This window comes from Barbus barbus (assembly GCF_936440315.1).
Source record: "Barbus barbus genome assembly, chromosome: 4".
NCBI lineage: Eukaryota > Metazoa > Chordata > Actinopteri > Cypriniformes > Cyprinidae > Barbus > Barbus barbus.
Window position 1 is genome coordinate 710,932 of NC_136732.1, and position 17,008 is coordinate 727,939.

The window sequence follows — 17,008 nt, forward strand, 5'->3', positions numbered from 1 at the left end:
ACTTAAGGGTACGGTAGAAGTGTTGGGAGAAATGCAGATGGTAGGACAAGTAGTTGGAAGAAAAAAAGGAACCAGATGTGAAACCAAAGAGGCGACTGAGAAAAGAAAGTGAAGGATATTTGCCAATAGATTGTAATAGACAGGCACGCATAGCTTTAGAAATGATGAAAGCAGGCAAAACGGTATATGAAGAAGTGTTAGAAGAGATGAGGAGAAAAGATAGGGAAATCGAAGCACAAGTAGTGGTTATAGAAGAAGACATAGAGAAGAAAATTAAAAAATCAGGAAAAAAAAATACAAGAGGCAAATAAATGAGAGAGAGGGAGAAATAAGTTGTTTGGCAGTAGTGAGGATGTGAATGAAAGTCAGGAATCACTTGATGATACAGGAAAATGGGAACAGGGCAGAGAATAGGGGACCCTCAGCCCACTGGCTGCACAACTCCCAATTTTAATCTAGGGTGCTCAGGGACAGTATGTCCCCTGGGCCTCACAGGACCTCGAGGGGCTGGTCACTTGCCTCCCAGATATTCATGAGGGGGCTGGAAAGTGGATTAAGGTGTTTGAAGAAGAAACTATGGGCAAACTTTTAGCTGTGGGGGACATTAAAGCACTTCAAGCAAAGATTATGGGAGGAGCAAAGATGGAAGAAATTCTTCAAGCATCCAATTTAAACAGAGCTGTGGACTCTCACTACATGAATGGAACTGTTTTTGATGCATTCTGTCCAGCAGTGTGGCAAGCACTGCGTGCTGAGTACCCGATCAGACTAGACCCTAAATCATTAAAGGGAGAACAGCTGGGGGAAGCAGAAAATCCAACCACATATGTTCAGAGACAGCTAAAAAGATGGAAACAAGAGACCGAAAGAAATCCAGAAGGAGATCCATGAATGGCAACACTGTTTAGAAATGCTGTGATTGATGCCATGACACAAGCTGTTAAGAGCAGGCTAGAGGACGTGGTCGGCTTAAAATCTAAAACACACAAAGAGTTCTGTGACCATGTGTCCCATGCAGTGGAGCAACATAGAAAAAATGAACAGAAGCTCAAGACCCAAGAGAAAGAGCTACAGAGACAATTAACCCAGTTACAACTTGAAGAACTGACAAAAAGAAAAAGAAAAAGATTCAAGCTCCAATAAAGAAAGAAGAATCAGAACAAATGTCATTGATGTCTCTAGTAAATACTCCTCAAGCAGCTATTCAGCCGAGCCCACCTGCAGCGGTCCCTCCAAATGCACACCACATTCCTGTACCCATCATTAATGTCTATACTCAACAACCAGAGACAATGGGCTGGAAAAGAAAACCAGTACAAAGAGGACAGAGAGGAAGAGGCAAGCCGTATTCTGGTCCTCCAGGAATATGCTGGGGATGTGGACAAATCAGACATAAAAAAATTGATACCAATCCATGGCAACAGCCACCTCAGGGTGGAAAGGGGGAGAGTTGGCAGCAGCCCACCCGTGGTCCATCACAGGGCCCAGTAAACCCTTGGGGAGGTCCAAATCAAGGCTATTAGGGGTGTCCAGAGAATCCTACAGGGGAGAGTCAGCTTCAAATTTTAGAAAGAGATTAAAAAATAAAACAAAAATGGCAGGAAGAAACAAAAGGACAACAAATTGAAACAGTCTCACAGTACATCATAATAGGTAAACAGGGAGCAGCTTTAAATATGCCAGATTGTGAATTTGTTAAAAAGTGGTTCAGTGTAACTGATTCTGTCCCACATATTGCAGTATATGTAGGAAAAAATTGGGAAAAAAGCAGAACAAAACAAATGGAAACCAACAGAACATCCGTTGATTTTTCACTCAGCTGACAAAAATCACATCAAAATTTTGTGCAACTAGTTTGATGGGAATTCCTCAGGAAGTGGTTATTAGTCAAAAGAAACTGATGCAGATGACTGCCACATCCGAATAAATAGACACTCCTGACACAGCACTATCTAAGGAAGTAGAGCGGCAGGTACCAACTGAACTATGGTCTCAACATGACTCAGATGTAGGATTAATAAAATCAGCAAACCCACTGAGAGTACAGCTTAAGCCAGATGCACGTCTGCCCAGAAAAATCGCAATACCCTTTGCATCCTGATGCTGAAGCAGGTATAAAAAACACTATTGAAGGGTTAGTGAAGTTAACTAGTTGACTGTTAAATCACTAACAAAAAGTGTGAAGGTTTCCATTTACAGGTTACAGCAGTTCTATCAGGGCCAGGGAATGGTTTGTTCCACCATTGAGAACCAGTGAGTGTGCAGTAATGGTCTGGAGGGAGAATCTTGCATTGATCAGCAAAATGGTTGGAAAGTGATACCTGGGTCCACATCTCTCGCCTTAAAACAACCAGCTTCAACAATCCCACACAGCAAGAAGTGAGGGATGAAGGGCGTGCTAGTAACGACCCTCCCTTGCCAACGAGGGAAAGACCAATGCAACGACTCACAAAGAGTCACCCTGGTGAAGATGGAAGATTGATGGGAGCATGGTTTGCTAAACACATTTTATTATGTATAGCTAACAGGGGGGCTCTAGTAAGCACACGTATGTCTCCAGAGTGCATTTGGCAACGCTACAGAGCACTGAGAACCAGAACAGCCAGACACAAGAACAGTTTTTCCCACCTGTACAACACTTAACACACCTCAGGACTCTACATCTGTAAATAATTTATCAAAACTTTTCATCTGTTTAAAGCACATATGCACACTCATAATTGATATTGTTATATTTTATTACCATGTTATTTTTTTCATTTTCCAGGCACTCTAGGTTGGAATATCATTATGTTACGAAAAAATGATCTACATGTATTTTAATTCTTGCAAGATCTTAGAATTCCATTGTAGCTCTAACAGCTAAGTGTGGGTCTCCAGCCTCGTGTGCTAGGATGCATCTCACAGCAAGTGCATGATCATTCCCCACATTCTCACACTCAATCTTCTCTCACCTGCTGCTTTTGCTCGTGCAAACACTTTTATTTCTGGCAGTCGTGGGGCGGGACTTGCTGTTTTAATTGTAACCTCAAATCTCATTGATTATTCCCTGTCCCGGAAGTCAGTATTTATTGAATGTGTGTTGTAAGATGATTCATAATTCACTTGACTTGAGACCAGATTCATGCAAGTTATCATTTGCTTTATTTTATTTATTTTTTTGTCTTTGTTTAATGTAATTTAATGCATTGTTCATAGAGTAGATCCTTTCCAGATACTTTATTAACAGGAAGTGATTGAAATGAACCCTTTTTACAGACTGCACATGCTCAAAAGCTGAAGAGATTTGACTTTTCTATCACTGGTAAACTTGCAGAGCTCAAACCTGTCTGGCAGGTTATTACATTTCTCCCGTAACACCTCTCTAAACGCATTTTCATCGCGGTTTCGGAGCACAATGACCCTGCACTGTGGAGTTCCATCTGTGATGAAAAAAAAATTATTAAAAATTGACTTAACATGAAAAGGTCAATATTTCAGTCGGAGAACTGTGCTGACCAGTATGTGATGTAAATCAATCGTTTCTTCTTAACATAATCACTCTGAATGTGATTCTGCATGATATCTGTCCATGTCTCTTTCATCTGTAGGTAGATCTTCCTCTGCTACTTCATTTAAGTAGTTGAATATACACACACACACAAGGCATTTGGTTAATAGTGAATAATGACCATCTGGCGTTTGAGATGAGCGTGCTGAGGGTTTGAAATGTTTCCTCGCGTGTTATCCTCTCGTGGAAGTGATTTATCGTGCACGTCAGCATCAGTGGTGCACTTGGTTATTTTTGTCATTAAAATGCTGTCATAATTGTGGAAAACATATTTACACAAACAGTTTATATTGTACAGGTAATGAATGTGTTTGTTCTTACCTTCACGGTCCTGTGGTGCTTTTTGGACGGGTGGCAGCGCATGTTGGTGGTGTTGCATCATCTCACCTCCACACACGGAGGCCAGATCAGGAAGCTGGCAGCCGTGGGATCGATCTGACTACGTGGGATCTCGTAAATCACTGTGCGAGTCTTATAGACGAAGGGCACTGCCTCCTCTAAACACACAACAAACCCATAAACACACTGAACAATCACAGGAACTTTGCAACATGTATTTGAATACTCGTATGTGTTTTTTTACCAATGCTTCTCTTGCGTCTGGATTGAGAGTTCTTGAGGTGTCTGCTGTCATACAGATGCTCTTCGTTTAATGTCCTCCAGCACCTCATTCTCTGCACCAAAAGAATGAAGCACAATAATGAAGAGTCTCTTGACCTCCCTAGGGCACCAGCCACACAGATGCAGCTGAATGATTAAGTGCACACGTGTGTTGAATGTTCAGTGAACTTGATGGTTGCACCACTTGAAACATTTATATGCAGAAAATTGTCCCTTTTTTTCCTCAATTGTATGTAACCATGAACTATCCACATGTGTTTAAACTATTTCAGAAAACGTATTTTTAAAAACTATGGGTCCATCATCTTTGACATTCTCGTTTCTCACATACAATGCGCTGGAAGTTTATATCTGAAGCACAGAAGATATTTTAACCCCTTCGGTTGGCTCGGTAAATTCATGCTAATTCTTTTATTGCGTGAACAACTAGTCGATTTTGAAAATATGAAGTGTTGCATATGTAGTTGCGCATCTTTCCAGTGTAAAGGCAGCTGGAGATGATGAATTACGATTGAGAATGCAAAAGAAATACAAGAAATAGGACCAATAGTAATGCAGTATACAAATATTGCAATGACATCATCACTGTCAGTTAGATTTTGAATAACAAACACTTTATAAACATAATTTTTTTAGAACTCTGAATTCTAAAAAATAATTTAAAAAAAATTGAAATTTCTAAGTCTGGATGAATTATCGCTCAATAAAACACTTCATGATTAGACTACTTTTTAATAAAAAAAACAACCCCTTTTAAAAAATGTTATGATATAGTTTACTGGATATATGCATTTTCAGGGTCTAAAGGCCTGTTCACACGAAGCACGATAACTATAAAGATAACGATATAGATACAGTTCTAAAAATCGTTCTCAATATTAAAGAATAGCAGAGTCTACACCACAACTATAACGATAAAGGCACAGAGAAACGATATCATTGGAATCACTTTCAGAACGATTTTTTCCAGCTGATGAACGATACAAACATTGACACCCAATCAGAATCAATCCTGCAACAATGAGCTCAAGAATTAAAGCGGCAGATGAGCCACACTAGTGTGGACGCTAATATCTTTATCTTTATAATTATCGTTCTTGGTGTCAACGGGGCTTTACACTGATGTTGACGTTGACGTATTTGATTTGATGCCGCCGAAGCATGATATAATTTACCAAGTTCAAATACTCCAGCAATCACATGTGGTGCCATGAGTGAAGGAACGGCACTATGGTCTCTAGGAAACAAGTGCTGAGGTGTTCATGTTAAACTCGATTAAATGTCGAGGTCCAGGAATTTTGAATGCAGTGAAAGATTGAGCGAGTTTCCTCTGAAAGGATATTTCCCAGAGTCTTGTTCTCCTAACAGTGTGCCTCAACGCTTTGGTGATTTGACACGTTTCACTCGTGAACAAATCAGTGTCTTGTGATAGTTGTAGTCCTTATTTAGCAACTTGTTAGCAAGTGAGTTTTAAGAAATGAGTCACTCTTAACAAACTTCTTGCCACCTATTACATTAAGATGTAACCTGAACAAAGGGCCACTAAGCAAAACCGTGAAAGAAACTGAACAAATATTTTTCCTTTTGAAACGACTCAAAAGATACAAATCAGTGATATGAATCACCACTAGCTGCCATTGCCTTTTAAGTCTAGGACTTAACTTACTCAACCTACCCACTCATCTTATCAAATAATAAGAAAAACAGCAAGACTTTACCTAAGAGGTCAATCTCCAGGATCCTCGCTGATGCTGCGGATCTCTCTGTTAGAGTCTCTCGATCAGCTCTTGCGGAATTGGAGCTTCCTGTGAAAAAAATAAATAATCAAATTCAGTTTGTTGTAGCTTGTCATAATATTTAATCACTGTTTCTTTTAAAAATCGATAAAGCTGTTTAAAAAAAAAACTTCCTGACTTTATATAACTTTATAAAAATAACCAACATGCAAGAAAACAGAAAAGTCCCATTTAGACCCTCATGACTGTGTCAAGCATTAGGTTTAAAATGATCTCACATTTTCATCTTTTTATGAAAAAATGCTTTGTGGATCAAACCCTATCAATTCTTAATATTTATAACTCAAAATGCATAAATGCACAAAAAATTCATTAAAAAATATAGTGAATGATTAAGTGCACACGTGTGTTGAAAGTTCAGTGAACTTGATGGTTGCACCACTTGACACATTTATGTCTCTTTTTTTTCTCAATTGTATGTAACCATGAGTACAGATATTACATTTCTAAGAACTGTCTACATGTGTTTAAACTATCACACATACAATTAATTGATATACGGTTTTAAAACCATTTAAAGGGCCCCTATTATGCCCCTTTTTACAAGATGTAATATTGGTGTTGGGTGTCCCCAGAATGTGTCTGTGAAGTTTGAGCCCAAAATACCCAACAGATCATTTATTATAACAGCTGGAAAATGCCATTTTTGGCGTGTGTCTAAAAAAGAGCTGATTTGAAATGTATGGCTTTAAATGCAAATAAGCTGCATAGCTGTATACGGCTCTCTGCATTGCGTATCTACAGCAATAAGCAACATAACTGAGAGCGAGAGAACCGTACATATGGGAAGCCAAATACACTGAAAGTGGGACGAAACAGTGCTCTGATTGGCCAGCTATCCAGTGTGTTGTGATTGGCCGAATACCTCAAGCGTGAGACGGAAATGTTATGCATTGTTGGCTACTCTTCCAGGTTCAGGAAATAGTCCTCCATAAAATGTGCTGCACACACTCTAATGGGTTGAACTGTTCTGGAACAGTGTTGTAAATGAAACCTCAGATTTTTAGTTGTGTACTAATTTGGAAGCCCAAACAAAGTACTTTCTACAGCGAGATTAAAGGTTAGGCCTTCTTTCATTGCGTATACGTTTGGGCGGTGTTATGCAAATCTCCCCACACCGTGACGTAGACATGTGGGGCCGTGTTTGAATGAGCCGTTTTAGGGGGGCGTGGCACAGTCTTAACGTTATAATGTAAGCATCTTTAATGACACCTTGTGTTGTGAGCCTCTCTGGAAGCGCACTGCTCCCGCAACAAAATGGCTACATTTATAATCACATTCACAGTTTTAACGGTCATCTTTGCTTTAATATATTGGCTATAAGGTCACGCATTAATATATTGGCTATAAGGTCACGCATTATGATATTTAAACTCATATGTGACCCTGGACCACAAAACCAGTCTCAAGTCGCCGGGGTATTTTTGTAGCAATAGCCAAAAATCATTAGGATATTAATTAAAGATCATGTTCCATGAAGATATTTTTGTAAATTTCCTACCGTAAATATATCAAAACTTCATTTTTGATTAGTAATATGTATTGCTAAGAACTTCATTTGAACAACTTTAAAGGAGATTTTCTCAATATTTAGATTTTTTTGCTCCCTCAGATTCCAGATTTTCTAATAGTTGTATCTCAGACAAATATTGTCCTATCCTAACAAACCATACACCAATGGAAAGATTATTTATTCTGTAGTATTTATACCGGTACAGAGAATTACAACCCTATAATCATATCCCTACTTCTCGAGACAGGCTCATAATAGACCGTTCTATACTCACCTCTCCGTTGAATGGATATCAGATGTAGCTTCGCCCCTCTGTTCCCGGTGTCTGTGCTAATTCAGTCAAGTTCTGACCACTTCAAACTCGATGTTAAGGATTTATTTAGGTTCTGATAACTAGTTATTTAAGAATTAATTACTCAGAGACTGATTTAAAAGTTTAACAAATCACCAATACAATGGCTTCGTTTTATTAAAAAATACAGTAACTCATAAGCAAATAACAAAAATAACAAAGGAGAAGTCTTCACCACGCAACTTGCTGGCTATGTCCATCGCTGTCTTCAGCCCTTTATAGTCTTCCATCCACCTGCGTTATTTCTGCACATCTTCCGTCTCCCCCGCTGTCTGGGTTGGTTTTAGTTCCTCAAACTGGCCGAGACCTTTCACACAGATATTACTCATCACAGGGTCAACAGTTCAAATACAAAATAACAACTTCTCCATTTCTTAGTTAGCAATCATGCTCATCGTTGCTTTAAACTATGGAAAATTGTAGCTCATCATTTCACACATATATTCTGAATGTAGGTGCAAAAACCCTACACTTCATATATAGCAAACATGACTAACACCTCATGACTTGGTCTTGACTAGAAGGTCCATCCTGTAAGTGTATTTAAAGGATTAGTTCACTTTTAAAAAAACTTTTGCTGATAATTTACTCACTCCCATGTCATCCAAGATGTCCATGTCTTTCTTTCTTCAGTCGAAAAGAAATTAAGGTTTTTGATGAAAACATTTCTCCATATAAGTGAAGTGAAGTGACATTCAGCCAAGTGTGGTGACCCATACTCGGAATTCGTGCTTTGCATTTAACCCATCCAACGTGCACACACACAGCAGTGAACACACACACACACACACACACACACACACACAGCAGTGAACACACACACACACCGTGAACACACACCCGGACCAGTGGACAGCCAATGCTGCGGCGCCCGGGGAGCAGTTGGGGGTTCGGTGTCTTGCTCAAGGGCACCTCAGTCGTGGTATTGAGGGTGGAGAGAGCACTGTACATTTACTCCCCCCACCTACAATCCCTGCCGGCCCGCGACTCGAACCCACAACCTTTGGATTACGAGTCCGACTCTCTAACCATTAGGCCACGACTTCCCCGTCATATAATGGACTTCATTCCCACCCAAACGGTTCAAGGTCCAAATGACAGTTTCAGTGCAGCTTGACGCAATGACGTGGAAAAGGTCACGGTTGACTTAGGCGGAAGTACTGAGTCATCCTGACTCGGTACATCCTTTTCCACGTGATTGCGTATTACGTGACGTCACAAACGCGCATCACAGAACAGAGCAAGGCGAGCATTTGTGCTTATAAAACTTAAACTTTTTTATTTATTTTTGAAATGACCGATCGTTTCGCTAGATAACACCCTTATTCATCGTCTGGTGTCGTTTAAAGCCCTTTGAAGCTGCACTGAAACTGTCATTTGGACCTTGAACCGTTTGGGTGGGAATGACTACAATTCGGCAATTCGTTCCTGAAACCTGTGCAGCAATCTACCAGGTCTTAAAAGAGAAATACCTGAAGGTATACATGCATCGGTTTTATTACTTCTTTCTTCTTCAACATTGATAGGGCAGTTTGTACACATTCAGACAGTGAAATATGCCAAAATGACTACAAGTCATCAAGGGTCGACAATTAAAACTACTTTTTGTTTTAATTCTGTTGTTTTTCAGTGCCCAGACACAGTGGAAGAGTGGCAAAAAATAGCCATTGGATTCCAGGCTCAGTGGAACTTCCCAAACTGCCTGGGTGCTCTGGATGGGAAGCACATCAACATTCGTCCCCCACCAGGAACTGGATCAACGTTTTACAATTACAAGCATTCATTTTCCATAGACATTGTTTTGGCTTGCTGTGCCTTGCACAACTTTCTGCGTACAGAGTGCTGTGAAGTATACATGGCAGGAATCGACCAGGAAGGACTAGATCATGACACTCTACCAGGAAGATGGAGACAAGACCCTGGCCTACAGCAGGCCTCTCTGCCACACACAACCAACAGTACAACACACGCCAAACAGCTCAGGGATAAACTGTGCCAGTATTTTAATTCAGACCTTGGTGCAGTGCCCTTTCAGTGGGGCAAAATATAAGCATGTGACAAACTTGTTTGTTTCCAGTCTTTGATAAAAACCTTGGTTTCTGTTTTATGAAGAAGGTGTGACATTGCTAAATAAAGGTTAGGTTTTTACATCATTGTGTTTTGTGATCCTTTTTTACATAAAGAATTGTGAATGCAAGTACTTTTTACCCAAAGTCAAGTGTTTTATTTAAAAAAAAATTGCTACAAGGCAATGATATAAAATGAACACAAACAGTAGATACTTTAAAGTCTACACAGATTTCTGCAAGAACTATAATATAATAAAACTGTGCATGCCATATTTACAATACAGCTTACAATATGATAAACAAATCGGTTTAGATACTAAAATCAGTAAAAAATCCAAGATTAACCAAATTTAAGAAAAAAATAAAAAATAAATAAATAAATAGATACTTTAAAGTCTACATAGAATTCTGCAAGAACTATAATTACAACTGTGCATAACATATTAACAATGCAGCTTACAATATGCTAAAAAAATCTGTTTACACTTTTGCTATATAATGTATTACAGGTGTGTATACTGATTGGCAGATGCATCCAGGGCTTGGTTGTGGCCCACTGAGTATCTGAAAATGCAATTGTCAACCTCATGCTGGAAATGTGGCAGTACATGTGGTGGCAAATTCCACATTCTGTGTTCTAAATTTCTGCAGTAAGCTGAGATGGCATCATTGGTGTTTTCCTGTGATGCCAACTTTTCCAGAGTTTTGCCGATGGTGCGCATCAAATATGTGGACTCCTCGCTGGAAGATTCGTCCTGCAGCTTCCTGCGCTTCCCATTAGGCCTTGGAGTATTTGGCTTTATGTATGTGCTTTGCAAAGGCTCCTTTCTCATGTCTGTGGAGCTAAGGGTGTACTGGGACGTAGCTCAGCCTCAATGAAACTGGGCTCTTCATGGGTGCCAGTCCAGGTGTCACTGTTGGTACCATCAGATGGTGAACAAGAGTCACTATCAGTATACATACTATATACAAAGCAATTTTTTTCTATTTTCTTTTCCCTTTATTACTAAAATAATTATTTTTGTATTTTTTAGTGCTCAAATAAATCACTTACATGATGTCTAAAATTATTTTATAATTTAAAAACTATGCAGGAATATGTATAATGACTAAAATAGTTTGTATAATTCTGCAATACAATATATATATAAAAAAGAGATTAGTTTATTTACCCTGATCGTTAGATTTGAAGTGCTCTCCTTCCTTTTTGTGTGAGGCTCTAGAAACTGCAGGCGGTTCAGTATCCATTGCTGCCTGCCAGTCTTCTGAGCTCCAGAACCTCCTGAGGGTCCATGTTTCTTGTAACGCATGTACTGGGTTCGCAATGAATCCTACCGCTTCTTGAGCTCTTTCTCTGGGGGGCAAAGTCAATTTTTGTAAGCATTATGTGTAGTTATTATGTCAACGTCATGACTATTTGTAATACCAACAAATGTTACTTTTTGCTCTACAAAATTCATGGACTATTGAAAAATAAACAAGTTTCTAAAGACCTCAATTGACAAAATGGAGAACTTACCTGATATAACAAGTTTATTTTCGATCTCACGCCACAGCTCAGCTTTTGCCACACGGTTGACATAACATTTTTCCTTAATGTCATACAAAGCTGGCCTTTCCTGGATCATGCTTATCAATTCATCTTCACTTGCCTCGTTCCAGACAGCCATATCTTTTTTTAAATATTCACGTATCGGAATGAGAAATGCAAAGAAATTCTGTGTATTTCAAGTTCAAGTTCAAGTTCAAGTTGAGCTTTATTGTCATTCCGCTACATGTGGGGACATGCAGTGGAACGAAATGTCGTGTCTCGCAGGACCACGGTGCTACATAAATACAGACATACAACAATGAAGTAAAAAAAAAACAAACAAACAAAAAAAAACACTATAAACCTATACACTACTAACAGATTTAACTATAAGTATACTATATATAAGTATTTACCCTATACAAACTAAAAGAATAAAGGATAAAAAATACAACTATACGAATGCTTCACATAAATATTACCCTATACAAACTAAAAAATAGAAGATAAAAAATACAAACTATACGAATGCTTCACAAATACTGTACATGTGCAAAGAGAGACATTTGAGTCAGCAGCTGGTTGGGGAACAGTGCAGGATGATTTGTAGTGCATGAGCATGTAAACATACATATATTGCGGAGTCTTTTGTGGGATTGTGCACACGCAGCAGTGTGTGTAAGTGTCCATAGTGCACATAGTGTAAAGTGTGAGTGTCCATAGTGCACATAGTGTAAAGTGTGAGTGTCCATAGTGTAAAGTGTCCATAGTGCACATAGAGGAGAGTGTCCATAGTGTAAAGAAAAATAAGAATAAAAAAAATAAAAATAATTAAAGTTCCATACAGTTTTTCTTTGGTGTGGTAAGGTTTGGGGTGGGGGGTGGTCCATGTTCAGGAGGTAGGGGTTTGCATGGGGTTTCAGAGGGGGGCGGGGTGGTTTGAGTTCAGGGCTCTCACAGCCTGGGGGAAAAAGCTGTTGAGCAGTCTGGCGGAGCGGGCTCTGATGCTCCGGTACCGTCTTCCTGATGGTAGGAGCTGGAAGAGACTGTGGGAGGGATGGGTGGAGTCCTTCACGATGCTGTTGGTTTTGCTGGAGCATCGTGTAAGGAAGATGTCCAGGATGGAGGGGAGAGGGGCACCGATGATCTTTGCAGCTGTGTTCACTGTCCGCTGGAGGGTCTTGCGGTCAGCAGCACTGCAGTTCCCGTACCAGACAGTGATGCAGCTGGTCAGCACACTCTCAATGGTGCCTCTGTAGAATGTGGTGAGGATGGGTGGAGGGAGACTTGCTCTTTTCAGACGGCGGAGAAAGTGTAGGCGCTGTTGTGCCTTTTTGGAGAGTGACATGGTGTTGGTGGTCCAGGTGAGATCCTCTGTGATGTGCACCCCCAGGAATTTAGTGCTGCTGACTCTCTCCACAGTCGAGCTGTCGATGGTCAGTGGGGGGTGGTCAACGGAGTTTCTCCTGAAGTCCATCACAACCTCCTTTGTCTTCTCCACACTGAGGGACAGATTGTTTGTGCCACACCATTCAGCCAGCTGTGCCACTTCCTCTCTGTAGTGTGTTTCATCGTTGTTGCTGATGAGACCTACCACTGTTGTGTCATCAGCAAACTTGATGATGTGATTGGAGCTGAACTTGGCAGTGCAGTCGTGGGTCAGCAGTGTGAAGAGCAGCGGGCTGAGCACACAGCCTTGTGGGGCACCTGTGCTCAGTGTTGTAGTGCTCGAGGTGTTGTTGCCGACACGGACTGACTGAGGTCTTCCAGTTAGAAAGTCCAGGATCCAGTTACAGAGGGACTTGTTAAGGCCCAGCAGGTTTAGCTTATTTATGAGCTGTTGTGGGATTATTGTGTTGAATGCCGAGCTGAAGTCAATGAACAGCATTCTAACATAGGAGTCTTTATTTTCTAGGTGGGTAAGAGCCAGGTGGAGGGTGGAGGAAATTGCATCGTCCGTAGAGCGGTTTGGACGGTATGCAAACTGGAGCGGGTCGAGTGTGTTGGGGAGGCTGGTTTTGATGTTATGCATGACTAGCCTCTCAAAGCACTTCATCATGATTGGAGTCAGTGCTATGGGACGGTAGTCATTGAGACAGGACACAGGTGATTTCTTTGGTACCGGTATGATTGTTGTGGATTTGAAACACGTGGGGACGACTGCCTGACTCAGCGAGGTGTTGAAGATATCTGTTAGGACATCTGTCAGCTGTGCAGCACAGTCTCTCAGAACACGGCCAGGTATGTTGTCAGGACCCGCAGCCTTGCGTGGGTTAATCCTAGATAGGGTCTTCCTTACGTCGGCTGGAGACAGACAGAGCGCCCGGTCGTTGGGAGGTGTGGGCAGTTTTTGTGCAGGTGTGTCATTCTGCATTTCAAACCGTGAATAAAAGTGGTTGAGTGCATCGGGGAGGGATGTGTCCTCATCACAGGCCTGTGGCGGGGGCTTGTAGTCAGTGATGGTCTGAATGGCTTGCCACAGGCTCCGTGTGTCTCTGCTGTCTGTGAAGTGGTTGTTGATTTTTTGGGCATATGACCGTTTTGCTTTTTTGATGCCACAGGACAGATTGGCTCTTGCTGTTTTGAGGGCTGCTTTATCTCCTGATCTGAATGCTTCATCTCTGGTCTTTAGCAGCCCACGAACCTCTGCTGTCATCCATGGCTTCTGGTTTGCACGTGTGGTGATGGTCTTGGTGACTGTCACATCATCAGTGCACTTTTTGATGTAAGCAGTCACAGTTTCAGTGTACTGATTCAGGTCTGTGTGGTTGTTGTAGGTGGCTGCCTCTTTAAACATGTTCCAGTCTGTGTCCTGGAAGCAGTCCTGCAGTGCTGAGGTGGCATTTTCTGGCCATACTGTGATCTGCTTTTCAACCGGTTTGGTGAGTTTGAGAAGTGGTCTATATGCTGGGATTAGCATAACAGAGATGTGATCCAAGTACCCGAGGTGGGGGCGGGGTTCAGCCTTGTAAGCGTTCTTAACTGTTGTGTAAACAAAGTCCAGTGTGTTGTTTCCCCTTGTTGCAAAGTTCACATGTTGGTAGAACTTTGGCAAAACTGTCTTTAAGTTTGCGTGGTTGAAGTCACCGGCTATGATGAAAAAGCCGTCGGGGTTTTTTGTTTGTTGTTCACTGATGGCGCTATACAGTTCACGAAGCGCGTATTTAGCGTTTGCACACGGGGGGATGTAAACCGCAACGATAACAATGGCCGTGAACTCCCGCGGCAGGTAGAACGGTCGACACTTCACAACCATAAACTCCACCAGCGATGAACAGTGTTTTGATAGTATCGCAGCATTGTTACACCAGACTTTGTTGATATAAACACACAAGCCACCTCCGCGTGTCTTACCAGACAGTGATGAATCTCTGTCCGCTCGGAAGCTGGTTAGCCCGTGCTGCTGAAAGGCGGAGTCCGGGATGTTGTCGTTTAGCCATGTTTCGGTGAAAACAAACACGCAACAGTCCCTTGCCTCATGCTATGTAGATCGACTGAGTTGAATTAAGTCCAGTTTGTTTTCCAGAGAGCGGACGTTTGAGAGCATGAGTGTTGGAAGAGCCGGTCTTGAGGGGTTAGCTCTTAGCCTAGCTCGTATACCTCCGCGCTTACCGCGCTTCCGTCCTCTCTCACACCGCTTGCGACGCTGCCTTGTGCGGGTAGCGTCAGTAGGCGAGGCCGCGGTCTCGAGGTCTGGCTCCAGCAGTAGACAAAGGCCTCGTAGCTTCTCAGTAGCCGCCGGCGAGAGTTGGTGTACGTAAGCGTTGCTGATATCCAAAAGACTTTGGCGATCATAGATGAATTCTGGGGTGATTTCCTTAAGAGTTAGCGGTAAACTGACACTATTTGGAGACGAACAGACGACATTAAACGACATAAAAGCACCGTCTTTGGGACCCGGAGCAGCCGCAGCGATCGATCGCGCCGCCATCTTCCTTCCATCCATCCTCTTGACTTCATCGTTTACTTACTTCGTCACTTCCGGGGGGGGGGGGGGGGGGGGTACACATCATTTGTAGTATTTGATCAAACTCTGGGACCAAGTTAATAGGCAAAGTCTGTGAGAGAATCTTGTAGACCTTCAGCCGTTCAATGTGAATGTGCGTTCTGTGTGGGTGACTTCCTCATTAGTCAGCTGCCACTGTTTGTGTGTAAATGCTGACATAACTAAGTTCACCTTGCAATAAGTCCTTGACAGTGAATCCACGGTCCGCCATCACCTCATCTCCGGCTCTCAAGCAGTCCAGAAACCCTAAACCTGTCGCTGCATCTGCCACCATAAGCTCTGAAATAAACATGACTAATCCAGATGGAGAAGTTGCTACCAGATACTTCAGAGTATTACTGGCATCACAGTGACTGTACGATTCACTCCTTCTGTAGAACAGTTTCTGTGCAGTCAATTATACAAGCAGTGTTTGGGAACTGATCTTTAAAAGCCTGTGGCAGAGTGGTCTTACAACACATCTATCCAACGTGTCACTGTTTTGCTGACTTGACCACGTGTAATGAATTTGACCATAAGATGCATTTGAGTAATGTATTGTGTGTGCTGTTAGGCTGGCACACTATACTATATAGATAAAACACAAAATAAAAAAATGCATAATGCGTGTAATTGAAATGAATACCTGTAACTGATAGATGAACTCATTTGGTAGTCTCTTTACAATACAGTATGAAAACAATGAGTACTGCAAAAAAGATCAAGGAAGTCATGCTCATTTGTGATAAGCTAGCCAGCAACCCTCTTCTACTAATCATGCTTTCCAATCAAACGCTGAAATCTGTGTAACGCTCGGAGAGTAAAGTTAACGTGATCTGCTGAGAACGAACTATCCTGAGGCGTTTCTCAAAAGAGTAGGCTACGGGTTGCTTTTTGTCCACAAAGTGAAAAGCGTTTTGGGGGCTTCTGTAAGTTCAGGGTTCACTTAGCTTGGTCTTCTATAGGATACACCAGGCTTTAATTACCCATATAAGGATATAATGGGGGAAAACAGCTCATTTTCATTCAGAAGCTCAAACTGAGCAAAAATAGCAACTTGGAGCACTTAATTATTTATAAGGCCAAGATGTAAATGAATGTGATTTTTATAATTCACGCCTACAATGATTGCAAGATGAACAAATAAATGTTCCTCAAAACACTGTTGTATCATTATTTGGTACATTTTAGCTAAATTTTTCTAATGATTTTGATCATGTTGTGGAGATTTTTTGAAGTTTTGTTTATGTTAATAATAATAATAATAATAACTTTATTTTTATATAGCGCCTTTAAACAGTTTATCAAAGCGCTTCACATAATAAAACAAAACAAATAAAAATACAACACACAAAAGACAAATAATTAAAAACAAACTAAGATATAATTTAAAATCAAAACAGTCAAGAAAAAGCTAACCTAAAAAAATGAGTCACAAATACAGTCACATTTGTATTTTAATCTAATTTGTATCTTGTATGTAGTTTCCTAACATTTTTAATTTGACAACATACATCAAACTTTGAGTTTCTATCAACTCTGGAATTATATCATGTTTTTAGACAGCAGCTGTGAACAGGACTTTTATTTT

The 17,008-nt window shown here is 41.0% G+C and overlaps 1 pseudogene across 1 annotated transcript; it reads right to left on the reverse strand.

Moving 5' to 3' along the window:
* Positions 1–3,172: 3,172 nt before the first annotated feature.
* LOC306861502 (platelet-derived growth factor subunit A-like) lies at positions 3,173–7,265 on the reverse strand (annotated as a pseudogene). The gene is made up of 6 exons: positions 7,251–7,265; positions 5,890–5,976; positions 4,134–4,224; positions 3,872–4,047; positions 3,499–3,605; positions 3,173–3,422 (listed from the first exon to the last, which is right to left on the reverse strand). The product of its transcript is annotated as a platelet-derived growth factor subunit A-like (transcript).
* Between the last annotated feature and the right edge of the window lie 9,743 nt (positions 7,266–17,008).